Source organism: Cheilinus undulatus, linkage group 5 (assembly GCF_018320785.1).
Source record: "Cheilinus undulatus linkage group 5, ASM1832078v1, whole genome shotgun sequence".
Lineage (NCBI taxonomy): Eukaryota > Metazoa > Chordata > Actinopteri > Labriformes > Labridae > Cheilinus > Cheilinus undulatus.
In genome coordinates this window covers 8,462,215-8,482,456 of record NC_054869.1, presented here as the reverse complement: position 1 = coordinate 8,482,456, position 20,242 = coordinate 8,462,215, and positions in this window count along the sequence as shown.

Below are 20,242 nucleotides of genomic sequence, written 5' to 3'. Positions count from 1 at the left end.
GAAATTCAAATGTTACTTTCATCTGAAAACAGGACTTTGGACCACTGAGCAATGGTCCTCTTTCTTTTTTTCTCCTTAGCCCAGAAGAGACTGTGGCTACAAGACACTTGTAGCCCATTTCCTGAACCTCCCTGTATGGTGGCTCTTGATCCACTCACTCCAGCCTCAGTCCAGTCCTTGTGAAGCTCCTCTAAGATTCTTCTTTGTTTGACAGTCCTCTGAAGGCTGAGCTGTTGCTTTGATACAGCCTCTCAGAACAGCCTGACCTTCTGGCAAAGACCCTCTGTGGCTGACCCTTCATGTGGAGGGTGACAGTGATTATCCTCGGGACATTTGCCAAGTCAACAGTCTTCCCAATGATTGTGCTTGTGCTTACTGAACCAGAATAAGAGAATCAAGGCTTGGAAGAGCTCTGCAGGTGGTAAGTTAAGTTAATCTGCTTATTAGAGCTCTAGAAATGGGACGTTTTCCAGAAAATTTAATTATTTTTAGATACTTTCTTTGTGATTTTCATGGCCTGTGAGCTGTAATCATCAAGATTGAAATAAAGAAAAAAACTTTTGTGAAATATTACACTTTGTGTGTGATGAATGTAGATTAAATAAATGTTCGCTTATGAAATAAATAACTTTTTAAATGAAATTCACATTTTTGAGATGCACCTGTATCTCCTCCCATCACACCTTTGAGTTCATGCTGCCATGTTGCAGATTTTTAAGGTGGTTATGAAACTGACTTTAAATCAACACTAATGTCTATGTATGACACACAAAACTAAAGAGGCAGTCGAGATTGTTTTTTTTCTTCCAGACACACATTCCCAGCCCACTGGAAGCAGCTCAATGACCCACTCTTGGGTCCTAACCCACCAGTTGAGAAACACTGGTGCAAAATTAAGAGTTGATGTGATGACACGTGTTGATGGTATTTATTTCAATGGAGAGCATTTGACTCAGAGATAACTATGTCCACTACATGTTAAAACCACATTTAACATGTTATTTTGCTGTTAAATGTGGTTAATTGTGCGAATGTGAAGTTACAGTAGGTTCAAATCATCCCTTTCCCCCAGCAGAGCATATGTAAATCTATTCAAATACTGGATTTGAATAAAAAAACTGTAAGTTTAAAGTTGGTACTGCTGGCAGCGCTGTATGCTGAATGTTCAATAAATCCATGGGTTTGTATTCCCAGCTGCTCTGGCAGCTCCATTAGCCATTTAAGAGCTTCTGCAGTGTTGGCTGATGTCTGATTCAGTCAATGTAGCTTTAGATAGCTCTGTCAGTGTGGCAAGGTGACTGTGGCTGAGAGCACAATGGGATAGACCTTTGAACCTGCAGCTACTCAGCTGTGATAAAATGCTGACACAATGGACTTCCACCCCCCCGAGTATCTCTCTCACTGCTTCTCTATCTCTGTGTCTCTAAAGTCCAACCCTGTGTATAATCTACTCACTTTAACAGCCAGCTAATTTAATCACACATCATAAACACAACACTCCTGACTTCTGTGCTTCTGTGTGTTTGTGTATGTTTATCTGCAGAGTTGGAGAGATTCTCACTGTTGCCTGCCAAAGATATTAAGCAGGGAATCTAAACTTTACATGTGCGTCCATATGCGCTCGCAACCTGTGAATACTTGCAGCTTGTGTGCTGCAATTTGAACAAGGCGAGTGGAGATTGTTGGCGGGGCGACTTCTCTGTGATTAACAGCAGTGCAGATGGTTTACAGCTGCCTTTCACCCGGGGAATTAACTCTTAATATTTACAATGAGGCCGAAACAGAGCTCTTGGCAGCTGCTCCGTGATTCCCAGTGCCAGGAAGGAGTATGAAACCCCTGGGCTATTCTCAGGGCATGGATCATAACCCGGCCTGCACCAGGCCTAGCTCTAACACAGATACTACTCTGCATGGTTTGACTGTGACCAGATCAGTTACTTTGTGTTTTAGCTGCTTGGGTACAAAGCTCAGCTGTGGGAAGAAGTAGCGGCAGGAGAAGCAAGAGCTAGCAGGTGGTGTTTCTGTGTGACTACCTCATTAGAATTTAATCTCAGAAAGAAAAGGGTAAACATATACAGCATGTCAAAAAGAAAAAATAGTGTTCTTTCCTCCAGAAAATAAACCGAGAGAAGCCAAAGAAAACACTGGTCCTCTCTACACATCATTCATTTTTTATCACCACCCTCTCTCTCTGCATATTGATATAATGTGCTGCCTAATGATGAGATATGCACGCGCTGTAGAGACATCTGGGCAGCTCTACAGCACACACAAAATGTGAAGTGGATGGCTGCAGAGATTTGTCAGTAAATGCTTTTGGAATCAACACATCGACAAATCTAATAACTCTTTTATGAGGCGCTACGGTATATTATCAGCGTCTGTAAAGTCATTAAATGGAGCACCCACCTCTCCAAGCTGGCAAAAATGGCTGCAGCTGCATTCAAAAAGCAGTCCTGTTTTATTGCTGCAGCTAATGTTGGATTCACACTGTGGAGTTTTGTTTAAAGAGGAGGGAAATGGACCTGCCTGAGACTGAAGGTGGTCCCCTCTGCAGATGTAGGGTGTTTTTACACATTTAACTCATTTGCTTTGTTTTGACTCTGATGATAAAATGATATATCGTTGCATCTTCTCTTGGATCATCCTGTGTTCACATTGTAATATTTCAAAAACGGCTAAAGCAGTTACCAATAAAAGGCTGTTCTTATGTCATTACAACATTTACCCCTTTGCACATTGTGTGGGCCAGTGGTCATCAAGTACATTTGCACTTGGGGGCCGGACTTTCAAATCCACAAAATTAAAGAAATATTTTGGTGTGATTGAAATATTATTGTAGTATTTGTATTTGCTTTCAAAACACAAGACATTTTTAGTCATTACCAGTGAGATCTGTCCCTGTCTAGCCCCCATTTTTGACACTTTTAACCCTTTTTTCATACTTCTAGCCCCTTTTTTCCTTTTTTACCAATTTTTGCAAGATATTAACCCCTCTTAAACCCCTTTTCCTGCACGTTTTACCCCCTTCACTCTTTTATCCATTTTTGCCCCTTTTTCACCCATTTTCATTACATTTTTTTTAATAATTGTTGCAACATTTAAATCAATGTTTGCCCCTTTTTACCCCCTTTTTGCAACTTTGCCAGGCTATTTTTGCTGTTTTTGCAAATTTTAACCAATTTTTGATATTTTTTGCCTCTTAAACTCTTCTTTTCCATTCTTGAGCCCATTATAAACCACTTTTTCTGCATGTTTTATTCTCTTTGAGCCACTCTTTTATCCATTTTGCCACTTTTCTTCTCTTTTCCACTTTTTAACCCCTTGTCATTAATTCTTTGTACTATTTTTGCCACTTTTAACCCATTTTGGATACTTTTGCCACTTTTTTCCTCATTTACCAATTTTTGCAAGATTTCAACCTCTCTTAACCCCTTTTCCTGCATGTTTATCCACTTTTATCCATTTTTGCCTCTTTTTAGCCCCTTTTATCACATTTTTTTCAACTTTTAAATCAATGTTTGCCATTTTTCACCAGTTTTTCCACTCTTTAATCCCTTTTTCCAACTCTACCAGGCTATTTTTTGCTGTTTTTACCACTTTTAACCCATCTTTGATAACTTTTGATACTTTTAACCATTTTGTCCATTCTTAACCCCTTTTAAACCACTTTCCCAGCATGTTTTATCCTCATGGTTCCACTTTTCTTCTGTTTTGACACTTTTCGTCACTTTTTTTGCACTGTTTTTGACACTTTTAACCCATTTTTGATACTTTTAACCCTTTTTTCCTTTTTTCACCACTTTTTCACCAGTTTTTTGGACCTTTGTGCCACTCCACAACCCTTTTTACCATTTATCACCTATTATTTTTGTAACACTTGGCAACCTTACCCCTTTTAAGTGTGACTGAAAACTAAATTTCTGTAAAAAAAGATGGAATGTTAAGTCATTCTAAAACTATTTCATATAAATTGTTTGGGGATGGATTTAACAGCTGCAGACATTTAAAGCCAAAGGACACTCTTTAAACCATAACATCTTCTTTTCCTCCTTTTCTGAATTTAATGATCTTTCGGGGGCCAGACAGGAAGCTTTGGGGGGCCTGATATGGCCCCCGGGCCGCCAGTTGATGATCATTGGTGTAGGCAAACAAAGGCAATAATTGCAAGTCGCACTTTGATTTGTGGGTAGTAGTCCAAGATGCCTTTGAGTTCTGATTATCATTTTCACTGATATCAGAATTAGAAATGTTAAAGGGAATCTAGGAGCTGTTCAGCTTCAACTTCTTTAATTAACGGTATCAGTCCTCTGTTTGTGTCGTCTTAGTTTGAGAATGTGAAGTCTTTTATCAAACATGGCTGTTACTGATAACCTTCACATTATGTTACCATTATTACTGTCATTATGCACATATCCAAGAGAATATGCTGCAGAGGGCTTTATGGCCAGGACAGATATGAATTAAAAGTATTAAATGTTGCATTGTCTGCATCTGCCTCTACTCTTTTCACTTTACATATTCTGCATCTCTCTCTTCCCTTTGTTTTGCATCGTCGTTTGCATCCCAGCTTCTGCACCTCCCTTCTCTCTCTTTCTGTCTACACTTTTTCCTTTTTTCTTCTGCATCTCTCTCCTTAATCCATACTGCATCTCTCTCTTCTACCTTACCGCATTGCCCTCCTCTCTTTTTCAGCATCTCTCTCTGCTCTTTATACTTTGTCTTCTGCGTCTTCCTCATCTACCTCACTGCATTGGTCTCTTCTCTATTGCTGCGTCTCCCTCCTCTCTTTATGCATCTCTATTTGTTCATCTCTCTGTTCACTTTATGCATCTCCTTCCTCTATCTTTCTACTCTTTTACTTTGCAATTTCTGCACATCTTCCTCTCTCTTTCTGCATTTCTCTCCTCTTTTTGCCTGCACTTCCTACTCCCATCTTTCTGCATTTCTCTTGACTTTTTATTTTGCATCTTCTGCATCTCCATCTTCCACCTTTCTGCATCTCTCTCCTCTCTCTTTCAGTGTCTCCCTCTTGTCTCTTTATGCATCAATCATCTCCTTCTTTCATGATCTCTCTTCTATTTTTCTGCTTCTCTCTCCACTCTTTTTACTTTGCATCTTCTTGCTTCCCAGTATTCTCTCTTCCTGCATCTCTAGATTGATTAACTTGATTGATTAAACCCTTAAATAAGCACCTCATTTTAAAAGATAGGGAATGTTTTGAGAATCAGGAAACAACTTGAATCAAAAGTTAGCTCTAAATTTAATCATGAACTCAGACTCAGAGTCAAATTGCACTGTGAGATACTGATAGAATAATAGTTGGTTAACAGACTTGTGAATCGGTGCATAAAGTTGAGGGGCTTTAATATCTCTACAAGTGTTTTACAGTTTGGCATCTGACAAACATCTCATCCAAAGAGCCAAGTTGCAGCTGTGACTAAAATTTTGATTCTCTTAGCTTCATCAGTTTCATGCATATGTTATGTTGATGCTCATCTTCTTCAACTGAACAAAGTAGCTACAAAAGCAAAAGACGATTTCTCTCGGCAGACATAAAGAGTCAGTGCTCCCTGCTGAACTTTAACTTCATTTGCAGTTTTAAATACACATTATAGTTACTCCAGTAAAACATTAAATAAAATACTCTGTGAAATGATCCTGAAGGAGTTTTTCTTGAATGTAGTCCAACTACTTCACATCCTGCAGTTTGCTGCTGCGGTTGAGTAACATCCCAACGTGGGCTTTTTTTTTTCATGCCACAATGGGAACAGAGCATAATATATACAAATGCTGCAGGAATGACCGCAGACCAAAATACTCCTCATTTCAATCTCTCAGTGCCCCAATGTACACAGTGCTGAACACCGCTGGTGCTGAAAAATAGCACACTGTGGGCGTATTACAGCCACACTGGGCCCGTTGTGTATGAGCTTTATAAAACGTCCGCTCGAGAACCATTAAAACGCTGCTCGGCCTGATGACCTGCCGGCACTCAATTTACTGTGAAAAGTGAGCATTGTTCAGTGCTTATGCATATGTCTCCCTCTTTCTACTCTTTCATAATTTCTCAATCTAAATCTGTTGAATTTTAGTTAGGAAATATTAAGAAACTCTTTCTACACAAAACACCTCATCATTCAAACTTTTGCATGGCAACCCTTGCATACTGGGTCATGTAAATAGTTCCATGGTGAAGCAGTCTCCATTAAAACCCACAGAAGCACCCAGTCCTGTCACCCCTGCTCTCAGGGTGTGCAACCACTGAAGGGAGAATTATTAAGTGCAAATCACGATGTGGTGCTTCTGCAGAGAGCTGAGCTCATCAGAGTAAATGATGACTTTAGCAACACACACAGGGCTTACCCTACAAGTGGTTGAGAAGACCAGTTGTTGAAAGGTGGATGGTTCAAGCAAGGGAATGCAGTATATCTGTTATAGCCATATGAATTATTAGTTGCATGACTGAAAATTTAATGCATCTCCATTGCAATCAAATGGGATCACTTCAGAGGGCTGCGTGCTCATGTAAGGAGTGATACATCATGCCTTAGCAGTAATGCATAAGGGAACTTAAAATCCACCTGCTTCCTTCTTGATGAGCAGTATTTATCATAATGGAAATGCAGACGGTTTGATTTTCCTTGTGCAACATCTGTAATCACCTCAGTGTATATGTCTGTACATGCATTTTTTGCACACAAGTGAAAGTGTGTGCATGCATGCTTTCATTTCTCTGTGTGCATGTCTGAGCAGCAAAGCGTGTTCCCTTTTAAATGTCTGACAGGATGGAGCGTGTAGGCGTTTATCTATTGTAGTGCTAAATTATAATGAGGGGAAGACTTCCTCCCACAGCCACACACACAAGAATGTCTCAGAACACTCTGCACACAATGTGTCTTCTGTGTGGTTTATCTTATCTTTAACTTGTGTATTCAAGTTGCAGCAAATACATCCAAGGAGGCTGTGATGTAAGGTTTCACTTCACAGTGTAACTGGTATGGAACAACCTAGCAAAGCTGATGACTGATAACCTAGTACTTTGCACAGAAATCAGTGTAATTATCTGGTCAGTTCTCAAGAATAGGTGGTATTACCTGGTAAAAAAATTGGCATATTACTTAATAATAACTCAGTAACATTTAAGACGAATTGACCTAGCAAAAATGTATCAATTATCAAGTAGTTATTCAAAATACTGTGTCAGTAGTCTGGTAATGATAATAATCTTAACCTTAACCAAACCCTAGTAATATTTTGAGAATTCTCTGGTTATAAGGTGCTATTTTATCCTGACCCTTGGGATATTGTGTCAGTTCTCTGGGAATGTGTTGGTATTTTATCCTAACCCTAACCCACTAACCCAAACCCTCATAATACTGTAGCAATACTCTATTAGGTGGCAATTTACCCTCACCCTGAAGCCCGTTTCAGACTAGGAGAGTGACATGTGCGTCTCAACCGCCACACGCCTGGAATTTCAGTTTGATTGCATGCTAACAAGTCAGGGCTTTCAGACTGCCTGCATGTGCGCCGCGTCTCATGTACCTGATGCGCTCAGCTCAGGTGGAGAGTTTAGAAGTTCAAAGTCTTGCCTATCTTTTCACCTCACCGTGTGTGGCTATGGACCACACTAGACAGGAAAATGATAAATGGAGAGCCATATTTACGTTGCTGTAGCACATGCACATAGAATATATTTACAGTGTGTTTCTTGATAACCCTGAGGAAGGCCACAAGTGTAAATGTGCCTGTTTGATAAAGTTGTTCTCTAAAGATCTACTATTAGTGAAGCATTCTGTCTCCACATTGGTGGAATATGTCACAGGAAAGATAAACACCATATGAATGCTTTTCTGGTTTGTGCTTTTCACATTAAAAGCCCAGCTAAGCATTTCTGTAGAAAAACTCCTTTCACTGATTGCTTTTGTTTTGAATAGTTCCCGACACACTTCCACTATACACTGAATCACATTGCTTGTAGGGGGTAAATTCAGGTAAAACTTATGAAGAAGGATAAGGCTTTGAGAGCAGGGAGATGCGGCTGACATGCAACCCTGTGTGAAAGCGGCACCGGCAGATGCAGGAGCAGACACGCGCAGCACATGCAGGCAGCAAAACACGCCCCTAGTATATAGTATTTTACCCTGACCCTAACCCTTGTGATATTGTGGCAATTCTCTGCTAGTATGTTCGTCATTTACCCTACCCCTCATTACATTTTGGCAATCCTCTGGTAATTAAGAAGTCTTTTCCCAACCCCTGTAATATTGTGGCAAATCTTGGTGGTATGTTGGCAATATATGCTCACCCTAACCCTCATAATATTGTAGCAATTCCCTGGTAATTATGTGGTTTTACCCCTATTCTAACTCATGGAAACTGTGGCAAGTCTCTGGTAATTAGGTGTCATTTTACCCCCGTTCTGTGGTAATAAGGTGACATTTAACCTAACTCAGATAATATTGTGGCAATCCTCTGGTAATTAGATGGTAATTCATCCTAACACTAACCCTCATAATATTGTGGCAATTCTCTGGTAAAAAGGTAGTTTTTTCCCCTACCCTAACTCATGGGACATGTGGCGATTCTCTAGTAATAAGTGGTATTTTACCCCCTTATGTGGCAATAAGTTGGCATTTTACCCTAACCCTAACTCAAATAATTTTGTGTCTATTCTTTGGTAATTAGGCTGTATTTTACCCTAATGCTAATTCTAATAATAATATGCAATGCTCCAGTAGTTATGTAGCATTTTACTCTAGCCCTAACCCTCATAATATTGTGGTAATCCTCTTGTAAGTTGTTTGAATTTTAACCAAACCCCAACCCTAGCCCTCATAATATTCTGGTATTTCTCTGGTAATAAGGTAATATCTTACCAAGACAATTCCTTAGAAAAAAGATAATTTTCTTTACAAGTTACTTGAAAATTCCCAGGTAATGTCTGTTTTGGCTCACTAAATTAAATCCAGGCCTTCCTGAATATTTTTCAAGCAGTTTTTAGGATGGGGGCTAGGTGGTCAGGGTTGGGGTATGGTTAGGGTTAGGCAGGGCTTAATTTGGGCCGGATCCTGCCGGAACAAGATCCGGCACCTTTTCGCCGACTATCATTATTTTTGGATACATTTATAGCTTTATTACAAGATAAAAACAAGCTGTCAGCAGATCATTCAGTGACGCCTGAAGTGTGTGAATTCTGACATGTGAGCAGTTCAGCTCTGGGTTCAGACTTTCTGCTGTCTGTTTTGGCATTAACGTTAGTCCCACAGCTGCTAACGTGGGCATGTGTGCTGTGAACTGTGGAAGCAGTCCACAAATCTTTGAATGAAAAGGCACTAAGATGAGAGACAGAGGGTCATCCATGATTGGCTGATGGAAAAGTTTAGTTTTAGCAGACAAGCTCTGATTGGATAACAGACTAATATCTACTGAATACTAAATGAAGTGACAGGTACAATTTCATAAATTATTATTTCAACTTAATAAGTGGGTTTTTGTGTCGTGAAAGTTTATGCTGAGTGGCTAGATGAGCTGGTGGTGATTTGCACTGTCCTTGGTGCTGCAACACGGCAGATTTGACTGACAGCTGCCACTCAGAGAAAGCGTGAGGAAGAAAGACGCTCTCTGTCGATGGGCGATTATACGTGCTTCTCTGCAGCTGATTCTTTTATTCTTTTTTTAAATCATTTCGGTTAATAGGTTGTTTGCAGTCACATGATCTTCTTGGCCCATTTTTGCACAAGGTACTGTTTTTTTTCATTTTTTGATTTATTACATGGCTTTTTTGCTTCCCCCTTACCGCTGGAACAACACCCGGTCTGCATTCCAGGACCTGAATATTTCCAAATTAAACACTGGGGTCAGGGGGTTAAGGTAAAATACCACTCAATTACCAGAGAATGGCCACAATATGACTATGAATTCCTTGATAATTAATACCAGAATTATTACTAGGTAAATATTTCCCTAATATTGTATTCCTGAGTTATTACTTGGTAAAATGCCAACTTATTACAAGTAATTAGCACCTTGTTCTTTAGAAATTGCTAGATAATTATATGTATTACTAAAAAATTACTAGGCAATTCGGGCCCACTTAGATAACGTGTTACCGGGCATAATTAAACCAATCAGCTTTGTTTGAAAAGAAGGAGGCGTTAGTTAAAGGTGTGGTTATCTTGTCCAAGCTGGTAAAAAAATGGCTGCCACCTGTGAAGCGATTAGCTGCAATGAAGCTATAGCTTGTGTTTTACCAGAAATGGATAATATTTCTTTATTAACAAGTGATAAGAACTGCTCTGAAATCATTTCTAGGCCTTGGCATGATCTTGCAGTAATTATGGGTGTGGTTTAGTTGTACTGCAAGCTGGTTAACAATGACTGCCATAAATGAAATGATTTGCTTGGCTGCAGCTATGGTGGCATTCTTCATCAGAAATAAATATCATTAAAAGAAGAGCAGGGAACTGCACTGAAAGCCTTTCTTGGTGGACAAGATGGTTTTGTTCTTCTCCTAATCGACTTTGGCATGAGTTTTACTCACCAGCTGGTTCCACAGTTGGAAAACAAAGATGGCACCTGCCTGCTGAGCTTACATTATGTGGGATATGTATAGCTATGTATGCACAATATGTTTCTATGTCTGGCCCATTACGAATGTGACCTACAGAATGTTAGTCCAATCACTCTCCAAGAATTTTTTTAAAAAGTCCTGCCCTTCTAAAACACTATTAATGGGCGGTTTCCCAGATGGATGTGAAAAATCTCCCATGCAATGTGAAACATTCCATCTGGTGTGTCAGGGTACATATGGAATATATTATGCACAAAGGAGCTTCACCCCATACCAAAACTTGCAGAGACTATTAATATTAGCTGGATGGAGAATTTAAGTGTCAGAAAACTGAGTTAGCTGCCTGGAGTTTTTGTAGTTTCCAGATAAGCCCTCAGAGTGTAAGAAAGACCTCTTCCTTATCTTCCACTCTTTTATTCATACACTGCTGTACATCTGAAGCACCGACAAACTGAGACTGCAGAGGGAAATGTGTGACTTTGAAACGCCACTTGTCAGACAGAGAGGAGAGAAAGTGAGGAGGTTGGGAGCTATTTCAGCTTGGGATGTGCGTGGTCAGCAAACTAGACAGTTACACCCTCACTATAGTCAGCATAAGAACAGTTTATTGGTACTGTTAAATATTATACAAAGACCACACAAATAAAGGGATGGATTTAAAAACAGGTTCTCGTTGATGACAGAATAGCTTTGAACCAAGAGATGGTTGCAAGAGTCAAGGGATGTGAATGTATGAGGAATGACAAAACGTCATGGTGGAACTTGTGATCAGGGTCAGATGGATGCGGAAACAATGTTGGACTGTTGTGAGCTGGTGTGATGTGAGAAAACCTGGGATTTAAGACTTTATTTCTTTTTTAAATCTCATTTCAAACCCATAATGGATTGTTATGGCTATGCAGGGTCCTCTTCAACGTAGGCATCATTTAGGTAGCTTTCACACCAGGCCTGACTGTTTCGAACTGTGCAGCAGCATGATTCTGCTGGCTTGTTTTCACACTACTAATCTGGGCCCACTTGATTATGTACTCAGTCTGATATGGCAGGTGGCAGTACACATGTAGCCGGTTTACAAATCTGCCAAGGAGGAAAAAAGAAGAAGCAGCTACCATGGCATCCACTCAGGTCATGACCTGAGCGAAGATTGTTTTTGATTCAACCTGGTAAAAAGTCCATCCTGCCACCGTGAAAGTTTCTAAAATCATTCCTTCAACTGCAGGTGCCTAAAAAGCAGAAGAAAGGTGGTGTTGCATCAAGAAGACAAAAATCTCTATCATACTACTTTCAGCTGGCAGATGGATGTAAACTACCTGTGTGTAAAGAGTCTTTCCTGTTCAACCCTTGGTATCTCCCCCAGAACCATCGATTATGGTTAGCTATGGACATGAAAATGAAAACTGATTGGCCCAAACCCAAGATCAAAAAGACTGGTAAATGGGGTATGATGTCCAGGAATGGCATGACTGAAGGGACCAGATCCTCCTGAAAGAATGGCTCTCTGGGCTGCCTACCGTTCCATCCCATTACTGCCGTCAGGTTCCCCCCTATCAGGATAAGAAGTTTCAGGAGCCGGGAGCAGTTCTAAGTAACCTTTACAAGGACTACCAGAAAGCTGCTTGTGAAAGTGGAGCACGTGTTGTGAGTGAGGCATATTTCCGAAAAGCGTTCGGTGAGCAGAAATACTCTGTGTTTGTACCAAAAAAAGACCAGAGTGATGTATGTATTGCCGCCAAGGAAGGAAATATAGATCAAGATACCCTTACCACTCACATGAAATTAAAGGCTCAAGCTCAAACTGAAAAAGCTAAGGTAATGTATTATAAAACTAAATTACAGATGCACAACTTTACTTGCTTCAACTTGGGTAACAAAGATGGGTATTGTTATGTCTGGGAGGAACATGAGGGCTCCCTCAGCAGTGAGGTTTTTGCCCATCTGCAGTGCAAACACTTTGAATCATTCCTAGGGGCCAACCAAAACATCGAAGTGTGACTCCATGCATAGCCTCACTGAATGGCGTACCATCAAAGATATTCACACTCCACATGATTACATTGTCATCTTTGACTGCACGTTTGCGTCCATCCCCATACAAGGTCATCCAGCTATAACACAGTGACTTCATGAAGTTATCTGGGGCCTATGTCACCAACATTCGACCAGGGAGAAAAGTTGGCAACCCCACAGTCCATGACCTTCGGGCTCTCCAGTACTTGGCAGATGGTCGAATCCGGTACAAGCTGGATTTTGAGTCTGACTGGGAGGAACTGCCTCAGCGAATCAACATCCCCACAGAACCATTCCACTGGGTCCAACTCTTTCCTGCCCAGTTGCCAGTTACTCTCAGGAAATTCAATGACTTGCAAGCAATGAAACCAGTACTACCAAGAGTGGCCCACCAGTACAATGACAACCTCCCTCATCAATAGACAGTGTGAAAACAAGTTCACAAAGCACCTGAGTGGGACTTTGGTTAAGGTTAGACATTTAAAACACCCTGGTTATGTTTAGGGAAATAAAACAACTTTGGTTATGTTATGTTTGTGTTTATATGTAAGAGAAAAATTGCCTAAGTCAGCAGCATATTCTGCCTAAGTCACTTTTATTTGCTTTATGTTGTGTCTTTCTTCTTTGGCATACTTGTTCACACATCTTGTTGAACTTTCTGTTGCAATATCATTAAAAAATACCAATGCGCTTGGAAAAAATTTTGTTTTTTCTTGTTTTCTGAAAATGTTAAAATATGACTTAAGCACTTATGCTATTAGGCTAATGATGTGTAAATGCCCAATTTAATTGTAGAATTAACAGTCTAAATTCCCAACATTCTCCATATACTTTGATAAATGACAAAAAAAGCAGCAAACCCTTACATTAAGTAGCCTGAAGCAGCAAAAGTCAAAATAGTTTGCATTAATTGACTTTTCAATCAATCAGCTTCTTGCTGTAGTTTTGGTTCCACCTTTTCACTTTGAGCACCTGCTCATCTGAAGGTCTCTGCACGAGCCTGCTATGATCTGTAAAGGTGTTATTCTATTGATATTTGTTCCTGGTATCAGTGAGTGTGAGTTCTTGTACTTGGTCTGAAGATTAGTGGTGCCAGTGCATCCTTAATGGAGGTCAGGGAGAAGATGAGAACTCCACACAGAGAGCTCATGTTTGACCCGGACTCAAACCAGGAACCTTTTTTCTGAAAGGCAACAGTACTAACCACTGCACCACCATGCAGACCACACTATGACTCTGCCCCTCTTCAGTTATTTTCACCAGTGTTCTATAAAAGCTGGGAAACTTAAGGTTATCAGAGGCCTCTCCTTTGAGGAAACCACAAAGAACTGCCCAATTAAAAATAAATGACTCTGAATCTCTGTAGCTGTAAATGAACCAGTCGCTCATGCAGAGTTCTCCTCAGCCTCATCTCCAGCTGGAGAAACCGAGCCTGCAAAGTCGTGGCAGTCTGAGACCACCAAAGAGAAAGAAAACCATGAGGAATGTTCCTCAGCTCAGTCAGAGCAGAGCAGACAGCGATGATAGAGATAATTATGATGATTGAGATGATGAATCAGAGCACTTCAAGAGCCAAAGTGACAGAGACGTCTATTATTCCTGGAGGACAGAATAGCAGCTCTTGACAACGTGGTGAGATTCTTTCTCCTTCTATCTTCAATGCAGCTCTTTTATGTGAATTTCTAAAACTGGAAACCTGGACTGGTACATGGAAACAGACAAGTGGAACAAGTGAAGTTAGTTTATGCTTTACTTTCACGCAACAACTCACATATTTTATCCATAGATGGAAGCAGTATTAGAGAGCTAAAGATGAGAAAAGTGTTTGGATTTTGTTGGATGTGAATACTGCCGAGCAGAAAAGCAGTAAATAAATCAATCACACATGCAATCAGCCATTTAATTTAAAGCTACTGTGAGGAATATCTCACTGATCATGAAGTAGACTGAACATGTTGCTGATGTCTCCAAAGGAATTATAAAAGTCCTCCAGTGTCAGAGTGAACAGTGCTCTGTCTGATGTCCTCCTCTCCTTCACTGGTTCTCTTCACATCCAGAAAGACATTTACTGAAGTTTGCTGATGACACAGTTATAGTGAGTCTGTTACAGGGGGAAGACACAGCTCCTGGGCCAGTGGTGGATGATTTTATTCATTAGTGTGATGGTTCCTTTTTAAGCCTAAATGTGAGAAAAACTAAGGACATGTGCATAGATTTTAGAAGGAACTCAAACCCGTAACTTTTAACTGTAATTAAGGGGGAGACTGTGGAGCGGACATTGTTTACAAAAAATCCCAGCAGTGATTGCACTTCCTCTGGGTGCTCAACCGGTTTGGGGTGTGCAGCAAATTAATGTCAATGTTTTATCACTCCATGGTTGAATCTGTCCTGACCTTTGCCATCATCTCCTGGTTTGGCAGCCTCTCATTAGGAGATAAAAAGAGGTTAGAACACATTAGTAAGTTGCCAGTAAAATTGTTGGTGTTACATTACCTGATCTGTCTACAATCTTTTGTAGGAGGGTAAACTCTAAAGGTCTTTACACACTAGGTCTGTTATTTTCCGATGCGTTTGTTGCGGATCTGTAATCCGAAAAACGTCTCGCACTCCGACCTTGCACACTGGGTCCGATGCGTTTTTATTTGCCTTCACTGCGAAAAATCGTGGAAGGTGGCATATAGTTTCGTACTGTGAGTCTGTATCTCCGTCACCCCTTTAAAATCCTGCTTGATCCATCCTGACAGAGAGCTTCATTCAGCACCCATTCATGTGTCATAGCGTTGGAGAGATGGAGACCAACTTTTTAATTCTGTCTCTGCTATGAGCTGAGTAGGCTACAGACGTCTGTCTTATCTGTTATATTTCCATAGCATATATCCACATTACACACCTGCAAACTACAGTATTTTAAGTGAGGTTTTGGGAGTGGGAGAGAGGGAGGAGTTGGGCAGGGGTGAGTGAGTGAGAGAGTATAAAGTAACGGCCGCTGATCTGAATCATCAATCACCCATCTGTTATATTTCCATGGTTTATATCCACATAATAAATGAGCAAACTTTGGTGTTTAAAGTGAGGTTTCAGGGCGAGGGAGAGGGAGAGAGAGAGGGAGGAGGTGTCCGGTGGAGGTGAGCAAGCAAGGAAGGAGCAGCGGCCACTGTTTTGAATCATCACTCACCCATTTGAATGACTTGGACTGATGCGAAGTTTCGCATAAAATCGAACCTGTTCCGAGAAAAAAAAAAAAAAAAGTGACAGATGAAAATTTCGGCGTCAGTGTGGAACCTTGATTAGAACAACCTGAGCTCAATTTTCTTTTGTAAAGTGCAAAAAATTTGGACGAAATAATAGGACCCAGTGTGTAAAGGCCTTAAGGCTCAGGACATCATACAGTGTCCTGATCATCCTCTCCATGCCAAGTTTGAGCTCCCACCCTCTGGCAGGAGACCTAGATTGCCGAAGGCTAAATCCAACAGGATGAAAAATTCATTCATACACACAAGCCATTACACAACTAAATTTAAATTCTAAAAATGAACAGTTATGATGCATTCTATTTCTCATGTAATGATGGTTCTGCCTTCAGTTGTAATTCAGGGTATTTGTGTACTTATCCATTCCAGTGTTGTTTCTAAACTTGTGTGTTTGTGTTTCCTATGTTTTATGTTTTTACCTCCCTGCAAAGCAAATTTCCCTCAGGGGACAATAAAGTTGAAGTTGAAGTTTAAAGTAAACCAGACCATAAGGGAGAAGATGGATCATTTTTATATGTTTTTTTGATACCCGAAATCACTGCCAGGGGGTACATGACAGATGGAGCACCAAAATACTACCAAAACAGCCTTTTTAAAAATTCCAACCTGAAAGATTCATTATAAATGGCATAAAAACATTAAAGACAAAAAGATCAGATGTACGCTTTGTTCACATATGATGCCACAAGTGACTTTACCCAAAAGTTCCTCATGGGAGCTTTACACAAGAAATTAATACTTCCTTTTCCACAACATAAATATTTAATTTTCAGTACTGACACCTAGTGTAGTATTACGGCATTAGATGCTGAAACGATAAGGGAGAAGATGATTCGGAATGGCCTGCAATAATGGATGCAGTAGGTAGCAAACAGGTAGTCACATTAGATTGTTTACTCTAAAGTCTTGGTAGGTCCTGTGAGATTTGGAGTTTTGAGAGCTGAGCTCTGGTCTGGCTCCAGCACAGACTCTCGATTGTAAATCATCACCACAGAGCTTCTGTTGGTCTGCATTTACCAGTCTAGGCCACTGTCCAGCAGATAAAAATATCAACGGCCAAGGTGTCTGTCTTAAAAAACCTGCCAATTATCTTATAAGTAAATATTGAATAATTACATACTACATATTGTGTTACCAGAATACAAGCGTGGGCTGAGGAGAGTTGTAGTGGACCTCTATGAGTGGGTGAATCTACTTAAGACCAAAAGATGAAGTTGAACTGTTTTCAGCACAGAATCATGTCATTCAGAAAGGCATAGATTGACTGAGAGCGTCATCTCACTTCCCCGTAGCGGGGTGTTCAGGCTCAAGGTGTCCAGCAGCATTTGTGGGCAAAGGCACTGATGAGAGGAGGACTGTACTGAACTATCAAAGGTAGACGCTGTTGTCTTTCTACTTCAAATAAACCATGATGGTTGGATTTTACTGTTTTAGAGGAGGTTACAGTTGAGATCATCAGTTTATGATGACTAATATGGGACAACTGTAAATAAGACTCAGTTTCATTTTTAATGCAGAGTTTGGTGTCTAGTTAACACTAGAATTGCCGTGGATCTCTATTTACCTAAAACAGCCAATGGGTCGAATCTACCTGTCATTAAATTGCCTTGATTTTCATAAATAGCGCTGATCAAGGACTGTTATAACCACTGACACTGAACAGCTTATTAACCACAGATTGGAAACTAGGTCACTGTTGGAAGATGATCTGTCACATAGAAAGTCGTCTTTGGACTGATTGCCAATCACCAAAGTTCCTCATCAGGGAATTCTTATTTATTAAAATCACTGAGATTACTTTTTGACATTTAACAGTGGTAAATGTCTTTTTTTCCCTGTTGTATCCATGTTGAAGGTTGATTTATCGACTTCTGATTTGGCATTGCTGCAATAGAGAGAAGGTATTTCCATTGTGCCATCTCTTTATTGCTGGTATGAAATAAAACAGTGGGAAAATCAAAGCTTTCTTATGGGGTAAATTTGACCTGCATAGTGGTTCTAGATATAAATGTCCATTAACAAAATTTGGGTTTAGGCAAAGATTTTTTAATGACACCCGGTGCTAGAAAACAAACTTTTAGGAAAAGTCAAAAACTGACAGCCTTTAAAATTGTAAACACATCAAGTAGGATACAATTAAAGAACAGCCTTGCCAATTTTACCCATTGGTAGTTCTAGCGTTAATGGAGCACTGGTTAGTTATTATTATTATTTATCTATCTTTTTTTTTTTTTTTATGTGTTTGTATTGTCAGTGGAGGATGGTATTTGGCTGTTAAAAGCTGTTAATGTGCAAACTTGGAGCTAATGGTGCTAATGTGAAGGTAACAATTGTTTTTGTTTACATCTTCAACATTGGTGTACATTGTGCACGTGCCTTAAAAAATCTCACCATTTACAATGTGTTTGTTTAAATAACTTACATACGGACACATGAAAGGACATCTTTGTAGTCATTTTCATTGCCCGCTCATGAGTAATATGTGTCTAACAGGCTATAAATACAAGGTAACAGTTACCCTGATTTACGGTCATTCTCAGTTTCTTCAGTAGAAATTCAGAAATTTCTACTGAAGCTGAAGCTGTATCAGTGTTTCTGTTTTTCTGTTTTATTGTTAAATGCAGGTAATCAGTCACATATGGCAATATAAAGCAAAGGTCTTGTAGTTGTACTTAACAGCCAAAATTCTTAACGACTGCTGGCCATTTTAGTGAGAGAGAAAAAAGTCCAACAGAAACTCTGCATTATGCTATAAACATCACGTCTCATGCTGAAGCACAAGCAACAGGTCATGGGGAGGTCAGTGGGTCATAGAGCTACAGTGGTGCCAGAGATGAAGAGTAGTTAACTTTTGAGGTGGAAAACCACAGAATTTTACATGAAACCACACATGCTTTATAGCAAACATTTACCTTTTACCTTCAGGATGTACTCATCCATGCTGAAGCAATAAAATCATGGAATCATGTCAAAATGAATGGCAGATCAAACCCCAGAAAGGCACAATAATCCACTGTTGACACGCTAGTTCTGCGTGAACTCACAAGACATGCCTCAAGTGTGTAAGATCAAAGCAAAACCACAGCGGTACAGAGCATGACACGGCCAGTGTATGTGGAAATTTGGGGTAATTGTTGTGTTGATCCTCTAGTTTGACACCACACACAAAACTGTTAAATCTGTGATTATTGTTGCCATGTGTGAGGGCTCTCACACTGAAATAAGTCTTTATGCATGTGGCCTGATTTATGTTGAGTAGAAAATTATGCTTTTTTCATTGAGTAGAACAATCACAGCACCTGCAGGGGAAGAGATCTTTGCCACAAACCATTTCAAACCATATGAAGAAAATGTTAATTCTATTGATACGGTAGAGCATCATGTTACAAACAGCAGAACCGCCAACAGGCAAGTGAAATGTCAGTGTGAGTCAAATGCATGTAATTAATTCTCAGTCAATAATGCATGTAAATTCAAGAGGGGAAACTAAAGCAATGAAACCATAGCAACCACACAAAGCAGATATTGTGGAGTATTATGAATGTGCCGACGAGAGGTCCTGATGTTTCACCTCTGACTAACAAAATACGGCGCTGCCACAGACAATAAACAAAAACAATACATCCAGGATCCCAAAGCAGCACTCTGATGGACTAGTACAGGTGATGTTTTATGTAAGCAGTAGTTCAACATCTTTCTCCAGACAACATCAAATGAGATGATAGCCCCTCTTGGTCTGACACGCTGCTGTAAGATTGCATCAGTTTTTATCCCCCTAATGCTCTGTGATGTGTTTGAATACCTGTGCCATACCATTTTCCTTTTATTACATCTTCTCCTCTGCCTCTCTGCCTTTATTTTTACTCTCCTTTGTCTGCACTTGATGTCTTATTGAATTTCTCTTGAAATGTTATTTGTAAAGCTCTTTACTGTGATGCACTTTGAAAGGCACAAAGGTATCTCTACCTTATCGTTATGACAAAGTGGTTTAGAAGTGACGCTGGAGCCCATGCCGTGCAAAATATCTTTGTGAGTCAGAGAAGGTCAGACAGCAAGTTTGCAGAGCAGAAAACAACTGTTAAATTTTAATGAGCTCAATAACAAGCTGCAATAAGGAAAATACAAAAAAAAATAGAATCATCCAATTAGAGGGAAACTCAGAAGCGTTTAAAAAATTGGAAATCAAACTAGCTGCTCAATGTTAGCCTGAAGCATGTAAACTAATCTGCAGACTGTAATTTTCATGTTTTTGAGCTGTTGAGAATGGATGCAGATAATTGGTTTTGTTTTGTAAAGCTGCATAGAGAATTTTGTTTGCTAAAGATTTATGAATAAGTGACCATATATGGCTGAGCAATCACCAATTAAATCACTGACACAGTAGAGACCAACTATGTGATTTTTGGAA